Genomic DNA, 15,959 nt, shown 5'->3' with positions numbered 1-15,959 from the left:
CCTAGTCACAGTGTGGATGGAAACCAATGTAGTCTCCTGGCAGACTGTAGGTGTTAGAAATGGGGTCTTTGGTTGGGAGTCAGGTTACCCCCTGTCCAAGCAAGGACTCTAGCCAGGGTAAGTCACACACACAACCCAAATTATCCTGTGCCCACCCTCTGGTAGCTTGGCACTGAGCAGTCAGGCTTAACTTAGAAGGCAATGTGTAAAGTATCTGTGCAATAAATCATGCGATAACACAGTGTAGCACCAGAAAAATACACCACACAGTGTGTAGAAAAATATATATAATATTTATCTGATCAGATGCAGGTCAAAACGATTAAAGCGCAACAAGTTTGGGTTGAGATATCACTGTAAAGGTGATATAAAGTGTCTTTAGTCTTTTATTGTCTCTTTCAAGCACAAAGTACCTCATTTGCGTTCAAAATCACCGTAAAGAACGAGATGCGTGGAAACAAAGGGTGTGTGTGTTGATTTATCAGGCTGCACACGGCGATGCGTTTAGTTTTCAAGCAGGGACGGCTGTGCATCAATTTCCAGCATTTGGTCATGGATCGTTTTCGTGTTGCAGGGACGATGCGTGGATTTCTGGCACTGACAGGACGAAGTTACAGTGGCTGCGTCAATCCAGTGGGCGTTGCATGGAAATTTCTACCGTACAGCAGGCGCTGCGTCAATTCCTCTGGAATTTTTCACCGCAGTGCAGGCTGTGCGTCGTTTCTGGCAGGCTGTGCGACGATTTTCGCCACACAAGGAGTCCTTGCAGAGATTAAGTCTTTTTGGTCCTGAGACTTCAGGGAACAGGAGGCAAGTTCTATCTAAGCCCTTGGAGAGCACTTCTCACCACAGCCAGAGAGAAGCAAGGCAGCAGGGCAACAGCAAGGCAGCAGTCCTTCACAGAAAGCAGTCAGGTGAGTCCTGTGGGCAGCCAGGCAGCTCTTCTTGGCAGGATGCAGGTTCTGGTTCAGGTTCTCTTCTCCAAGCAGTGTCTGTGAGGTAGAGTGTCTACCCCAAGAAGTGTCTAAAGTCTGTGGTTTTGGGTGCTCTTCTTATACCCATTTTGGCCTTTGAAGTAGGCTTACTTCGAAGGAAAGTCTCACTTGTTTGTGAAATCCTGCCTTGCCCAGGCAAGGCCTTAGACAAGGCCCTGCATTGTGTGAGGGCCGGCACAGCCCTTTCAGGTGTGAGTGACCACTCCTCCCCTCCCTCCTAGCACAGATGGCTCATCAGGGTATGCAGGCTGCACCCCAGTCCCCTTTTGTGTCACTGTCTAGAGAGAGGTGCAAACAGCCCAACTGTCAAACTAACACAGACTGGGAATCCACAAACAGGCAGAGTCATAGAATGGTTTAAGCAAGAAAATGGCCACTTTCTAAAAGTGGCATTTTCAAACACACAATTTTAAAACCAACTTTACTAAAAGATATATTTTTAAATTGTGAGTTCAGAGATCCCAAACTCTACATGTCTATCGGCTCCAAAAGGGAATCTACGCTTTAATCATGTTTAAAGGCAGCCCCCAGGTTAACCTATGAGAGAGATAGGCCAACATTGCATACATCTGATGCCCAAGTACACTGCATGTATTAAGAGCCCCTAAGCAAGGTGCATTTATATGAGGGGCCTATTTGCATGAGCAGATATGCCCCTATGCTGTCTAGTTCTATTACTAGATATTGCAAGTGAATAGGGAGGCCATCTTAAGGTATGTACGGGCACTGGTCATTACAAGTTACCCAGCTACATAATGGCTTCAATGAAAACTATGGTGTTTGGTACTGACCAGCCTGCCACCACCGACTAGTTTCGGACCCCTCGGAGGTGAGAGACCACCACGCTCTCAGAGGCCAGAAACAATGCCAGTTCCAGAGAAGTGTGTTATCACCTCCTCCAGAAGGGTGGCTACTAAATCAGCAGAACTGGGCTGGAGGCTTCAAACTCTAAACCACCCCCTGATATGCGACCCTAGCATCCCTCTTACCTGGGGAATGCCACCACCAGCCAGAGGCCCATTATGTACCATGACAGGTGGGAAATTAGCAGTGCAGTAGGCTTGTTGCACCTCCAGGCTGGGCACACCCTTGGGGTGGGCAGCCTGATATGCTCCACGAAAGAAGGGTTCCACCATCTTGTTTGTTGGCACAACTAGAAACTCTGGGACAGGGTTATACCCACTCTCCACCGGGTGTACTCACCCCAGTGGTAAGTAGCCTATTGGTTACTACCCTATTCACTCCCTAAATTCAGCATTTAGGTGGTTCCCTGACACCAGGAAAGCAGATTCAACTGACTAAAGAAGAAGGACACTGAAAGCCTACCAGCGCAAGAACTGTGGGGGCCAGTTGTGGACAAACCCTGCCTGCGTGCTCCAGTCTTAACAACCAACAAGAACTTGACTCAACTAGCAGACATGCATCCTAAAAAAGCCTCGAAGGGCTGCCAGCACTGTGCCAACCAGCCAGCATTACCCTTAGAGTGCAGCAGCCACTTCCCTGCATCTGCAGGCATCAACTGCACTTGCCCGGTGATGTATGTTTTGCTGGCCAGCGGGCCCACTCAGAAAGTAACTCCTCAGTAAAAGGCTTTTGTGTGACCAGGAGACCAGCCATGATGTTTCAATCAAGCCTCAAGACGCTGCCCCCTTCAGGAACCTCACAGCACCAATACCTGGGGCACCAGATTATTTGTCGCAACCAAGGCATGTTGTGTGTCTAGTCCAGACACCACTGCTGCCAAAACTGACCTGTTTCCAGAGGAACAACAGAACTGACAAGGCTGACTGTGAGAGTGGCCCTGCTGGTTATTTTTCTTCCCCCTCTGCAGGTCTGACCCAGAACTGTGACACCTTCAAAGCACAGGAACAGCCAACCAAAACCCTCTGCAACAGAGCTTTCCGCCCAGTTCCACAGATATCAACTGTGCCCCTTGCTCAGAGGACTCTCATGAACTGAGCAGCAGTTGGAAGCTCTTAGACTTGGCCCCAAGTCCACCTCCGCAGTCTGTTTCGAGGTGGCCTTCACTTCTTCGCCAACGGTGCAGTGTGCAAAGCTCCCGACCTGTCCAGCACTCTGCTCCCAGATACTGCATGGCAGGTAAACCTGAACTGCTAGTGGCACATTTAACCATGTCCCGCTAGCACCTTAAATCCTAAAGGGGGAACCTGGAATACGTTTGCGAATACTTGTATGCAGAACATGTTTCTTTCCCTATAGGAAAGCAGTGCTGTATAAAAGCTCATTTGTGTGACATTTTTGCCTCAATATAAAAACTGGTAACTCAAACAGCACTTACCTAATTCTGAAGATTTTGGTGTCTAAGATAATACAACAATCAATGCAATTTTCTAAAATGTGCCTTGAGTCTCTTCTTGTGAGTCTCATTTATTGAATCTGTGTGTTCAACAAATACTTAGCACTACCCTCTGATAAGCCTAAACTGCTCCCACACTACAACAAAAGAGAGCATTTAGGGTTATTAATCTAAGCCCTCAAAGCCAATAAACGTCCCCAACATTCGGTACACTGCATAGATAGCCAGCTTTCTACACAGATGTCTAGCACTTGAACACCCTTGGCTGAGGCCTTAGAGGTGCCTTAACTCTGGCAGAATGAGCTCAACAACCCTAAAGAGGCTTCTTTTCCAAAGCATAGCACATTTTATACAAACAAGAATCCATGTGGATAAGGTCTATTCTGGACTGGATTCCCCTTCCATTCTTAGCACCAGAGAATTGCACAAAGAGTTGCTGCTCTATTGTCCGGTCAATGTACACACAAAAAAAAGAGACCTCTCTGTGGGTCCAACCCATTTTGTCTTTCTCCTACAGTTTAGAAGAAACCCTAGGTATCAGTAATTGTTTCTCAGCAGCCTAGGGAAGGTGAAGGATCTTGCAAAAACGTACTCCCTGCCTAGGTCACACACAGTTGGCCTCTGCATACTCAGCGAAGGTAAGCTTTACATGAAACACCCATTCATTACGCACTGCACTTTCCTCTTCAAGCTGTGAGCTTGGGCAGGGTGCCACTTTAGCTTTTAAACATTGGTTTTAAGATTGCTTTATGTCGACTACTGGTTTTAGCTAACTGATAAGCCTATTTGTGCTAACAATTAACAAGTTAAACAGTCGCAGGGGATTAAACTTGACTCCAGAGACATTACTAGCTCCTTAGGATTCGTGGTGCCGTTTATCATGAACGCATTGTTGTTAGCTCACGTTTGCTTGTCTAAAAAAGTATTACACACTTTACCTTGTTAAGACTGTCTGCTCAAAACACACCATGCACACTTTCACTGCATGCTACATTGTTGAAGCTTTTATCCCCCTTGGTCTGAAGCATTTTAATCCTAGAATCAGATATATTAATTAAAAAACGTTTCTTCCTTTACTGTTGTCTTTTACGTTGTTATGCATGTAGATTTTAATTAACTAAGGCATGAAATAAAATAAACTAAATTACTGTTCAACAGGGATGTGGAATTCCTATCGCCCGAAGGGCAACAAGTTGTCATGTTTATTTTTCCTTGGGACAAGTAGGCCCAGCCCCCTGCAGCACAAACCCTTTAGCTGCCAGTTTACAAATAAGGGAACTGTCTGCAGTGGAGGTAATGTGTGTCCATTTGTTAATGGTGTCCGAACTTGTATCTATGGTTCATTAATGAAAAGCCTTCATTATTAGCGTGGGCACTGCAAATAAATGTTTTAAGGACACACTGCACTACTGACACAGGTTCCAGTAAAAAAAAAAAAAAAAAAAAAAAAAAAGTGTATACACGTTTAAAATGTTTAACAATATGAGGCTGAGTATAATGCTCCCAGATGCTCCTTGATTAGATGCAAATGTTTGCAGAAGCCTGTAAGTTAAGAGTGATGATTCTTCGCTTTCAAAATAAAATGTTCAGAAAAAAAATGCAAGTATGAAAAAACGCTTTGCTACAATGACATTTTACATGCTATTTCTTTGAAGCGTCATTTAGTAAAATGTGTTGATGCATGCTAGTATTTCAAAAAAATAATCCTACTGGAAAAATCAGTGTAATCATTTTCAGCAAGATTATGGAAAGCATAAAAATAAACAAGCACTGGCAAAGCCAACCAATCCAACATGTTTTGTGAGTCTCTTGGTCTTGTCAACGCATGTCTTGTTTTGACACAGCTTTTGTAACACTTTATTGTTGTGGGAGCTGCCAGGCCCTCACCACTGAAACAAACACTAGCAAAAATACAAGTTTTTGGTTTAAAAAAGCATACAATGCCACTAGTGGTGTAACAAAGGCCCCGTAGCCCTCCCTTCAGGGGGCTCCCTCAGCAGTGAGTCTGGAGCGGGTGCCCCCTCCAGTTTCGTTACGCCACTGACTGCCACAGTAGTTCCTGGCACTGAACAAAACTACTTTGTGCACCAATATGCTCCTTGTGGAAGAGCAGAATGCGATCAGTCACAGTAACGCCAGTCAATAGAGAGAGAAATAGAAGTTTCATAAGAACAAAATGACTTTGTTAATGCCGGACCTAATTAGGAACCCAGTTCTTAAAGAAAGTCACAAAAGTGCACCCATGGCATACGTCTTTCGAGGGTGTGTCCAAGATGGCGACCAGAGCGGCAGCATAATCTGCGGCTCCGCTCCCAGCCACCCAGTTATCCTTCACCCAGGCATCCCCCGGCCGCCTGGTGGATTGCCGTGTGCTCTGCCGCTCCAAGAGAGCCCCAGGGAGAGATATGTCGCTCAACAAGAGCGGCAAAGCCGTACTATTTGAGCGGTGCTTTCGCTGTGTAGAGAGTGGTGTCCCGTCCGCGCAGCCTGTGTGAGGTCCTGCGCTCTGCTCGGCACGAGGGGTGAGTGCGTTACTGAGTCCCGGGAGCCCCCTCCACCACACAACGACGAGGCACATCTGCTGTGACCTCCGCGCTGGGGAGCAGCAAGATCTTGCAGCTGGGAGCACGAGGGCTCCGATACGATAATGCAGTGACTAGGCTGCACTTTTCGGACCGCGTGTGGCCTATGAGGCTCCTACCGAACCCATACCTGCACATGAGCTCCAGCCCGTGTGAGTGAGGACGCTATTAATTCTACTGATGCCCTAGCATCCTATATTGGAAGATATGCGACCGGCCTGGTGACTTTTGTCCTAATCTCATCATCTTGGGGCCCCGATTCGCCAGCCACATTGCGTTATTCGCCACGTGGGCCGTCTTCTTGGAGCCACTGGCAGCTGCCAGGTTTGTGGGGACACTGGGACTGCACCCTCCGGATCGTGACAGTCTGTCTAGGAGATACTTGGAAATATATGATTGACACTGACTCAGTGATCCAATCTCTCCTTCCAGTATTACCTCGATTTGCCTTCATACCGCACTGAAGCGGGTTGCACCTGAACTGCCACCAACTCCACATCGCGTTACTTCACGAGGACATTATACTATCCATACCAGCGCACTGGCGCCATACATGGGGGTTCACCCACTGGAGGCCTTTTAGCTGCCTGATATAGCATCTGCCTCCTTCCCCCTGGACACTCACCTCCGGGGTGGACCTGGTGGGTGCAAGCCTGATTGGGTGCTCCTGTCTGGGGCCCTCCCGTGGCCTGGGCAACCAGATCGGTAAAACGAGATCAGCCAGGACTCCTGCGACGACCATGGAGACAGCAGGGACGCCGACTGGGAACCTGGACTCGAACTCCCAGGCGTTGCGCCAGATGGAAGTCACCCTACATAATCACACATCACAATTTGAGAAGGTGCTACAGGCCATACTAGACACCAAAACCACTCTTGAGACAAAGATTGGTGCCGTTACGCTGGACGTCAACCTCCTACGGACCGACCACCGGGCATTGGTGGAGAGAGTGACGGAAATGGAGAGTGACATGGCAATGCTGTCCCCCAGTGTGAAGGCTTTTCAGGAGAAGATGACACATTTAACCACAGAGGTGTACGAGCTTAGACGTAGGGCCGAAGATGCGGACGGGAGATCGAGGCGAAATAACATACGCCTGGTGGGATTACCGGAGCGGGCCAAGGGCCCCATCACTGAATTGTTTTTGGAGAGTTGGCTGACAGACACCATTCTACGGAACAAACTGCTGAAATTATTTTCGATAGAACGTGCACTTAGAGTACCGGGCAGGCCTCCACCACTGGGCGCTCATCCCCGACCACTGATAGCCTGCTTCCTCAACTACCGTGACAGAGACTTAGTGCTGCAGCTGTTCCGTAAGGCGGGCCCGCAAAAGTTTGAGAACGCATCAATATCTGCCTATCCGGACTTCACTGCTGAAGTCCAAAAAAGGCGTAGTTCTTTCTACACAGCGAAACAAAGCCTCCGTGAGCATAATCTTAAATATGCCCTTCTCTTCCCTGCAAAACTACTAGTACAGGATGGTTCGGCAGTGCACGTTTTCTCTTCTTCGGACAACGCTTGGACCTGGTTGCACGCTAAGGGGTTCGCCCAGCCTGCGCAACAGAGGGACACAGAGGAGTCATGGTTGCCCCCAGGGGGAGACGCAGACGCCGGGCTCGCTCTGAGATCAAACCTAACAAGGTGCAGTCGGCGGAGGAGTGCACCCACCCACTGCGCGAGGCCACGCAGTTTGTACCAACCCTTACTCTGCCTTGAGTGAACTAGCTGATGCCGAAGCCGACCATGCAGACTCCTCTGATGCTGGGGACTCCCAACGGGGCACGTTATTCACCCCGCGTTCTGCAGATGACATATGACCTACATACTCTATACTACCACTCACTCATTGGGAGCAGCCCCAGCACTTTTATCCTTTGTTCTCGCCTTCTCAGTGAGTGACTTGATGAACCAGTTAGTTTGTGTGCCTGGGCCCGGGTCACACCACCGGAGTACTCCGGCTGGGCTTTGGAGCAGTATGGCCTGCGCTGCTGCTTGGGTGGCCGGAGGCAAGACTCTCGCAGTCTGATACCTAACATCATGCCCCACTCCATATGGACCAGTTCTCTCTTATGCCTGCTCGCAGGCCTTGTTCTATTTTCTTGTATTGTTTCTTCATGACATATGTTGTTGTTTCTGTGCCTATTTCACTGGGGACTTTTTCTTTTATATCCTCACTGGTTCATTTTGTTATTGCCACGGTTTGTAGTCGAGGGGGAGGGGTGAGGTCGTGCTGGTGTCCCTGTGCAGAGACACTTGTCCGGGGGCGATAGCGTGTTAAGATTGTATGAAAAATGTGGGGTTGGAACTCAGGGGGTCCCCCACTGTCTTACATCATCGTATAGTAATGGCTGTATAATCTCAGGCACACATCCCTCGTTATAACGTGGTCACATGGAACGATAGGGGCATGTCCACTCTGCGCAGGCGACAACGCATATATGCTTTCCTGAGGCGACACCTAGTCCATATTGCAATGCTGCAGGAAACGCACTTATCCTCAAACACGATAGAGAAAATGCGCGCCAGCTGGAGGGGTCAATTGGTGGGCACTACCTCCTCATCCTTTGCTTGGGGCGTAGGAATTTGGAGTGCACCGGGGGTGCCGTATATGATTTCCCCCACATGGATAGACCCTAATGGTCGCTATGTGATGATAGAGGGCTCCCTGGACGGCACACCTTTAGCTCTTGTGGTACTTTATACACCCAATAAAGCTTTTTACATGCAATGTTGGCTGGATTATTCAGGGATCCTTCTGAGGAGAGTATTTGGGGAGGTGACTTCAACTGTGTGTTGGATGTCCATTTTGATCGCTCCTTCCCCCCTCTGCCCTGATTTTGCATGAGTTTAAAGCATGGAGAGTGAAGAATGGCTTGTGTGATGTTTGGCACATGCGGCACCCGTCGGACCGCGAATACTCATTCTACTCTTCGGTGCATGACTTACACACCAGGATAGACCTGATTTTTGTCCTACCCTCTGTGGTACACAGGGTTTACGCCTCCCATTATCTGGCGCGTACCTAGTCCGATCACTGTCCCCTACGGGTAGTCCTGGATTGGAGCCATCCGAGAGCTCGAATACCTATGTGGCGTTTGCAGCCGGAGGCCTTGGCCGATCCCCCTTTCTGCGTGGAACTTGCTCATTGCCTAGCCACTTACTTCTCACAAAATCACAACACAACACTACAACAGAGGGGGATGCTCACAAAGTAGTGGTACAAGGCCATTGCATGGCTGCTTCCATCGGGGTCCATCGTGTCCTGGTGAGGGAGATATCGGAATTGGAATCTAAGCTGCGCATGGTAGAAGTTGCGGCAGCTAGAGGTGAGGTGTCGGCGAGCGTGCTTGCACCCTTGCGCGCAAGCGACAGAGAGGTCGACGACAGACTGATCAAACATGATTATCGGCATTATATTACACGACAATACGCAGAGGGTGGCAGGGCAGGACGTTTGCTGGCTTTCTTAGTACGCGATAATACCCAATCCTCGCCCACTGGGGCGATCAGATTGGACACCTGAGAGATAGTAAACACCCAAGAGGTGATTAATGAAGCTTTTTATGCCTACTATCGTGAATTATACACACACCCCCCTCCCCCCTCGACGGGACGGGAGCTCTCTACAGCTAAATCGCATGCTCCCGGAGCTGGAGGTCACATTGAATGGCCCTATCGGTCTGGAAGAGATACGCCTTGCGCTATCCCAACTGTCCTGAAACAAGGCTCCTGGCTGAGGTGGTCTCCCAGTTGAGTACATTGTATCTCTGGCACCCCATCTCCTACAACCCATGCTCCAGGTGTTCAATGAAGCGCGGAGCCTTAAGCAGCTGCCGGCAACGATGCGTGAGGCCCTCTTAGCTATACTCCTGAAACCTGTCCGCGACCCCCTAGATGTTCGCTCTTCCATTGTTAAACGGAGATTGTAAAGAGCTCGGGAAAATATTAGCCAATAGGCTCCTCCCGTATATTCCTCGTTTGTTACACGAGGATCAATCAGGCTTCATACCTGGTAGGAATACTTTCCTGAATATTAGATTTATCTGCATATTACATAATACCGATTCTGTGCTCAACCACAATGGAGTTGCCTTGTCGTTGGGTATAGAAAAGGAGTTTGATACGCTGAGTTGGGACTTTCTTTTTCAATCGCTTGCTGTGATGGGTATTGGTGATGGATTCATAACATGGATTAGAACATTATACTCTAGCCTGTCGGCCCGCGTCAAGACGGGGCCAATTGTCTCCAACCCATTCCCCATCTCCAGGGGCACCAGACAGGGCTGCCCGCTGTCTCCTTTGCTGATTGCCATAGCTATGGAACCCTTATCCGCCCACCTCAGAACATATGCACAGTGATGGGATAATCCAGAAATACACACACATCACATAATCTCCCTGTATGCAGATGACACTTTGATCTATCTACGTGATCACACGACGTCTGTGTGTCGATTTTGGAGTCCTTAGACGCTGACATCTCTGGCCTGCGTGTAAATAGGTCTAAATCTTGCATTTTACCCCTGGCTCTGGTACCTCCGGAACTCCAATCGGCACTGCCGAAATAGCACCTGCCAAGGTGCCATACCACCTTTAAATACCTGGGCATACAGATATACCACTCTCCGGAAAACCTCAAAGAGGGCAATCTGGGCAGAGTTCTTTGCTCCATAAGGGTCTCTCTGCCCTTCTGGGGGGCACTCACCTTGTCTCCCATGGGTAGAGTTTCCATCGCTAAGATGCTCATCCTGCCTCGCCTACTTTATTACTTTGCAGTGCTCCCGATTGTTTTACCACGCACATTCTTTAAGACACTACAGGGCATGGTGACAGATTTCGTATGAGGTGAAGACAGATGTCATGCGTCCTCTTCCACGACACAATATCCGCGGATCGAGGGAGGATTGGGTGTCCCCAATTTGGAAATTTATTATGCAGCTGGCCAACTACAAAGGCTCAGCAGAAAAAGCTGCCTTAATCAACGCTTTGGGACCGTTGCCACTGTTGAATTGGTTGACAGATAAATCTCTCCCCTCACCACATGGCAATGTCATATTAGCTGCTGCGAAGTCATGCTGGCTACGTTATGTTCATGGTAGGAGTCCCCGCCCACCATATTTCCCTCTAAATCCTCATAGCTTCTGCCTGAGGCGCGGATTTTGCTAACACATCACAAAATGTCTCCATGGAGGGAGGTAGGCCTTGTTACTGTTGGGAGCTTTTATTCGGACAAAACATAATGGACTTTCGGCGAACTGTTGGTGAGAGCGAAGATACCATCCGGTAACCTTTTAGCATATTGCACTATACGATACCTACTTCATATCACATGGGGCATGGGCGATGATGAGCCTTTAACGTCGCAGATCCTCACACTGGTCCTTTCGATGGGTGGTGCAAGGAGAGCGGTGTCACAACTGTATTCCATGCTGTTACTGGGAGTGTTCCAGGGCTTGGACCACGCAAAATCTTATTGGGATGAGGCGTTACCCACGCCCCTGTCCTTGGCGGCGTGATCGTCTGCGCTCTCTACTGTTAAGAATGTCTCTCGAATGATAGACTCGCCTACACCCAATTTAATTATCTACACCACTCTTACCTGCCCCCCTCCACATAAAGCGTATGTTTCCTGCTTTGGACCCAGTGTGCCCCCGATGCGCGGACCCTCTGGCAGATTTTTACCATATGATGTGGAGTTGCCGTCCGTTATCCATAGCTTGGCAGCGTATTACTGCTGCGGTGTCTGACATCACAGCCCATGCCCTGCAGTGGACGCCCGAGTCCTGTCTGCCAGGTCTGCGACACAACGCCAGTAAGGACAAGCAACTCCATAGGTTCATTAACTTAGCATTCATTGTTTTCAAACGACAAATAGCCACCCATTGGAAGGCACCATACACCCCCAATCATGACAGTTGGTTGCGAGTTTTGCTACAGCAATCCCATGCTGAGGCCCAAACACTGCTCAATTTACAACATAGAGGACTAGTAAGTACAGGGTGGTTCAGACATCTGGGACGTCTTCATCGTTAACATGGATGCCAAGGATGACACGTCCACCTTAGACCTATCGCAGACATTGATACATGTGATTGACTTGTGCTCCTCTAGGATTGCATCCTTTTTGTGGTTGGTTGATGAGGTTGTCACGGCTTTCATACTAGAGGCGGTGCTAAAAGGGGGGTGGCACTTGGGAGTCCTTGACAACCCTATCGTCTTCTCCAATGTGACTTAGCCCATCCTACTCTTCAGCTCATACTAATATTGCTCAACATCCGCCCCCCAACATACCAGCATACCTTTCCCCTATGGCGCACTTGGGTGCCCTACGTCCCTCCTCTCCCTTGGGATCCTTGCCTTGCACCTCCTCCAATCTGTAGAGAGGCAGCAAAATTCTCGACAAGTGGCACAGTTTACTGTTGATGTTTTACTTGTATCTCTGATTATATGATATAAGGAATGTCTTTATTCCCGTGTACCTGCACTGTCGCTTTAGGAGTGTTTCACCTTGTTTGTCACTGTCGAAATAATAAAGAGATTAAAAAAAAAAAAAATGGTACACATCTTTCAATTAGTAGCTTTCATGAAATCACAAGAGCTTACAAAAGTAGACTAGGAAATCGTACTCCTAGAAAATATTTGTGAACTGTATTTTAGCACAAGCAAATATACATGTGTAGATTTGCTCAAGTGAAAATCTGTTGAGCATTTACAAGTTCACTTTCCGTCCAACTACTTTTTTCCCCAACCTTGGAAGAACTTCTACTTCTGTCATTGTCAGGAGTAAAGACCCAACCTTTCTCATTATGGGAAAAGATTAGAAAATAGCTGGTGAGAATCCTTAAAACATGAAAGTTAGTAGGTTTGTGGACTCAAAGTCATTCCAGCGCTGAAACTATTGCTTACTCCAGCTCCAGTATGTAGATCTGCAGAAAGGTGGCAAAATAAGGAAACTGCTATAGTAGGGGGTGGAATTGCAAGTATTCAAACCCTACTATAGTAGCAGCCCTGGCATGATCAGAGAGGCTATTATCAGAGCCCTTACATAATGCGATTGCTGCCATAATTTGTCGCCGCACTACATAGCACCAAAGGGACAAGTTGATTTTTTATAGGAGAAGTAGATTTAAGAAGCAACCTGTCCCACGGACAAGTAGTTATTTTATTAAATTCCACACCCCTGGTTCAGATGACAGTTGGGGAGATAAGAAAGCATGGAGCATGACTGACTGCCCCTATCAAAAGGCAACACAAATTTTGGTAGAAAGTATGTCTTAGTCCAAAGCCAACCTATTCATAAAGAAGGCGGTATATGGTGTTTGCACTGATCGTGCCTGCAGCTCACTGATGCAGCATGTGTAAGTAATAGCACAGTCAAACTGACGACAAAGAGGGATTGATATGTTTTTTTTTTGCAGTTTTCATTCAAACTATATCCCACGATTAGGTTTTCGAGACTCTCTGGCAAAAGTGCTGCCTCAACGCCAACTACCAACTTGAGACAGTTAACCTTAATACATAATAGGAATATATTTTAGGTTTTTATTATTATGATAAAGATAACAAAATATTTAGAATTGCAACACTGTAACAATAAAACTTCTCTGCAGGAAACAATGGAATCAGTCTATTCTCTGACCACCACCTCTTGTTTCTAGATAAACTACCTTAGTACCAAAAGCGCCTGTACTAGTTTCGAATGTAACCTCTCACCTGCATTCCTTAGATGAACAAAAGAACTGTTGCACTGTATGACGAAGAGAAACCAGAGTCCTCTATGCCTTGTTCTTGTCTGTGCCTAGCTTTAATACACTTTTCTTATTTCAAAAAGGGTAGGCCTCACGTCAAATAATGTCCAAAACAAGAATATTTATTTTGTTGTCTTTTTACTCAGCTCTATCAAACATTATAAATTATATCAAAACTATATAAATAATTGATAAACTTTTAAACTACAACAAAACAAGTGCAAACAGTTCTAAATGCAGTTCTAAATGCAGCATGATTTTATAAAATAAAAATGTACACAAAATACATGAATAAATGAAATATACAAAATGCAATTGGGGTACAAAGGCAGAAAACATGAAGGTTCTGTCAGGCACATCTTGTAATCTTAGAAGTGACAAAAGTACGAAAAGTAACATATACTAGTGGCCATGGCAACTCTTGCCTGACCAAAGAAAGGCCACAGAACATCAGAAGGTTTAGCATCCAGCATATCAACACAAGGTTCCTGGCACCAGGCCACAAACTTTGTCCAGTGCCCAGAACAGACTGACTTTGTGGACGGTATGGTGAGCAGCCAAGATGATATCCAGTACTTCCTTGGGCAGATAAAATCCCCAGTCAGCTGGCTCCGCTCAATCGCCAAACAAAGAGGTGTAGGTTATTGAGGTTCAGGTGTAGAAGCTTGCTTTTTATGGGAAGAGCAGGTCTTCCTGAAGAGGTAAGCGGAATGGGGGACAGATGCACAGACTAAAAGTCTAAGTACTTAATCCTCCAACCAAAGTCAGGATGAGTAGCGTGCGTAAAGAAGATCAGTGTACTACAGTAAGTGAAACTCTCCTCCAAAGAAACCTAGAGATCGAAACACAAGTGCAAAAAGCTCGGCAATGAGCGTTCCACATAAGGGCTTGACATTTTGTGAGTCCATCAGAGTTGCACTCCATTCTGTTTTGAAATCTGAGAGCACAAGCTAGGTTCTATTGCTTATGGAGAGCACTTAAAGTTTACCCCAGCAATAGTGGAAGGCTGCTTTTGCTCCCCACCCTCTTTATACAAGGCTAAGGGGAGAATGGCAGCAGATTTTAATCAAAGGCACTTTTCATCAGTGTCCCTACCTACTCTTTACTTGTTAATCAAAGTAGTTTCCCGCAACTTGGGTTCTTGCTCCCCTATGGTATGTATTTTAAAACTCTATCCTCGTTATATAAGTGGGACCAACATACCATGAGTAAGGTCCTAGGATATTCTGTACAAGTCTCCACAAAATAGATTTTCTATAAATCTCCCTTTGCCTTAGGGCATCAAATATGCATAGTAATAGAGGGGCAAGTCTAGTAACCCCTCATGTGTAGAGATAGTGACTTTCATATCCTCAACATTAACTCTGTGGTGTAGAGGATGAGAGGAGGCAGTTGTCACATCCTACCAGCAGAGAGCAATCAACCACCAGTACTCTCACCCCAGTCTTACCCAATTTCTCTCCCCACCAGTGGCTGTGGAGGAAATGCTTCTACATCAGTCACTGTGCACTGCCTCAGTGGATTGATGCTATCAGAATACCTCTGAAGTGATGTCATCAAAGGTTTTCAATATGGAAGCCGTAAGAACCATTCAGCTCCAGTGGCTGGCAACATCAGCAGCGTCTGGGGGCACAGCTCTGTCCTCATGCACTGATCAGACAGGAAAGGTATGTTTGAACGGCAAGATCTCCCCCTTTTCAGTGGTATCTCTCCCAAATGGATTGCTGCATGGGGATCGATACAGGACAGCGGCATTCAGAAAGGAATCCTGCGATATATCACCAGGGATGTGTTTTCTTGGTTTGGGAGACCCCATAGCTGCAAGGTCTCACTGGTTATACTAGGAAGTTCACTGTAATCATTCGTCCCCTGCCACAGTAGGCTAAAAACACGATTTGATAACCAATAATTATGATTAGTCATTAACACAAGATAAATGGATTGGGAGGCTTGGGCCTTCATGACATCCAGTATTCAGGGGTACGCCTCGTGTCAATGTCACAAAAACTCCATCTATCCGTCTAGATAACAGACTTGAGGCTTACCTCCAGGCTGCTCATAGACAAAAAGGTGTGGGGTCAGACTCTCCTTGCATTTGGACTGCAACCCACCTCCTTTGGCAATGAAGTCCTTAAAGTCGCCTGTGGAGGAGCAGAGTTTAGCCCAAATCCGGCTTTCCCAGTTAGATTGAGAATATCAGGAGACATGAACCCTTGATACCATGAATACTTTTTGTCATGCAAAAAAAACTAAAAAAACGGGGCGCAACAGGCTTCCTGGCACAGTGATTGTATCTCTCTTGGCTCTACACAC

At 47.1% G+C, this 15,959-nt stretch overlaps 1 protein-coding gene across 6 annotated transcripts in view; it reads right to left on the bottom strand.

The window, feature by feature from the left end:
* ELMO2 (engulfment and cell motility 2) overlaps positions 1 to 15,959 on the bottom strand; it is a 334,163-nt gene that overhangs the window by 18,885 nt on the left and 299,319 nt on the right. The window lies entirely within an intron of this gene.

Source organism: Pleurodeles waltl, chromosome 7, assembly GCF_031143425.1.
Source record: "Pleurodeles waltl isolate 20211129_DDA chromosome 7, aPleWal1.hap1.20221129, whole genome shotgun sequence".
Classification (NCBI taxonomy): domain Eukaryota; kingdom Metazoa; phylum Chordata; class Amphibia; order Caudata; family Salamandridae; genus Pleurodeles; species Pleurodeles waltl.
This window is presented reverse-complemented; position numbering and strand designations above follow the sequence as displayed.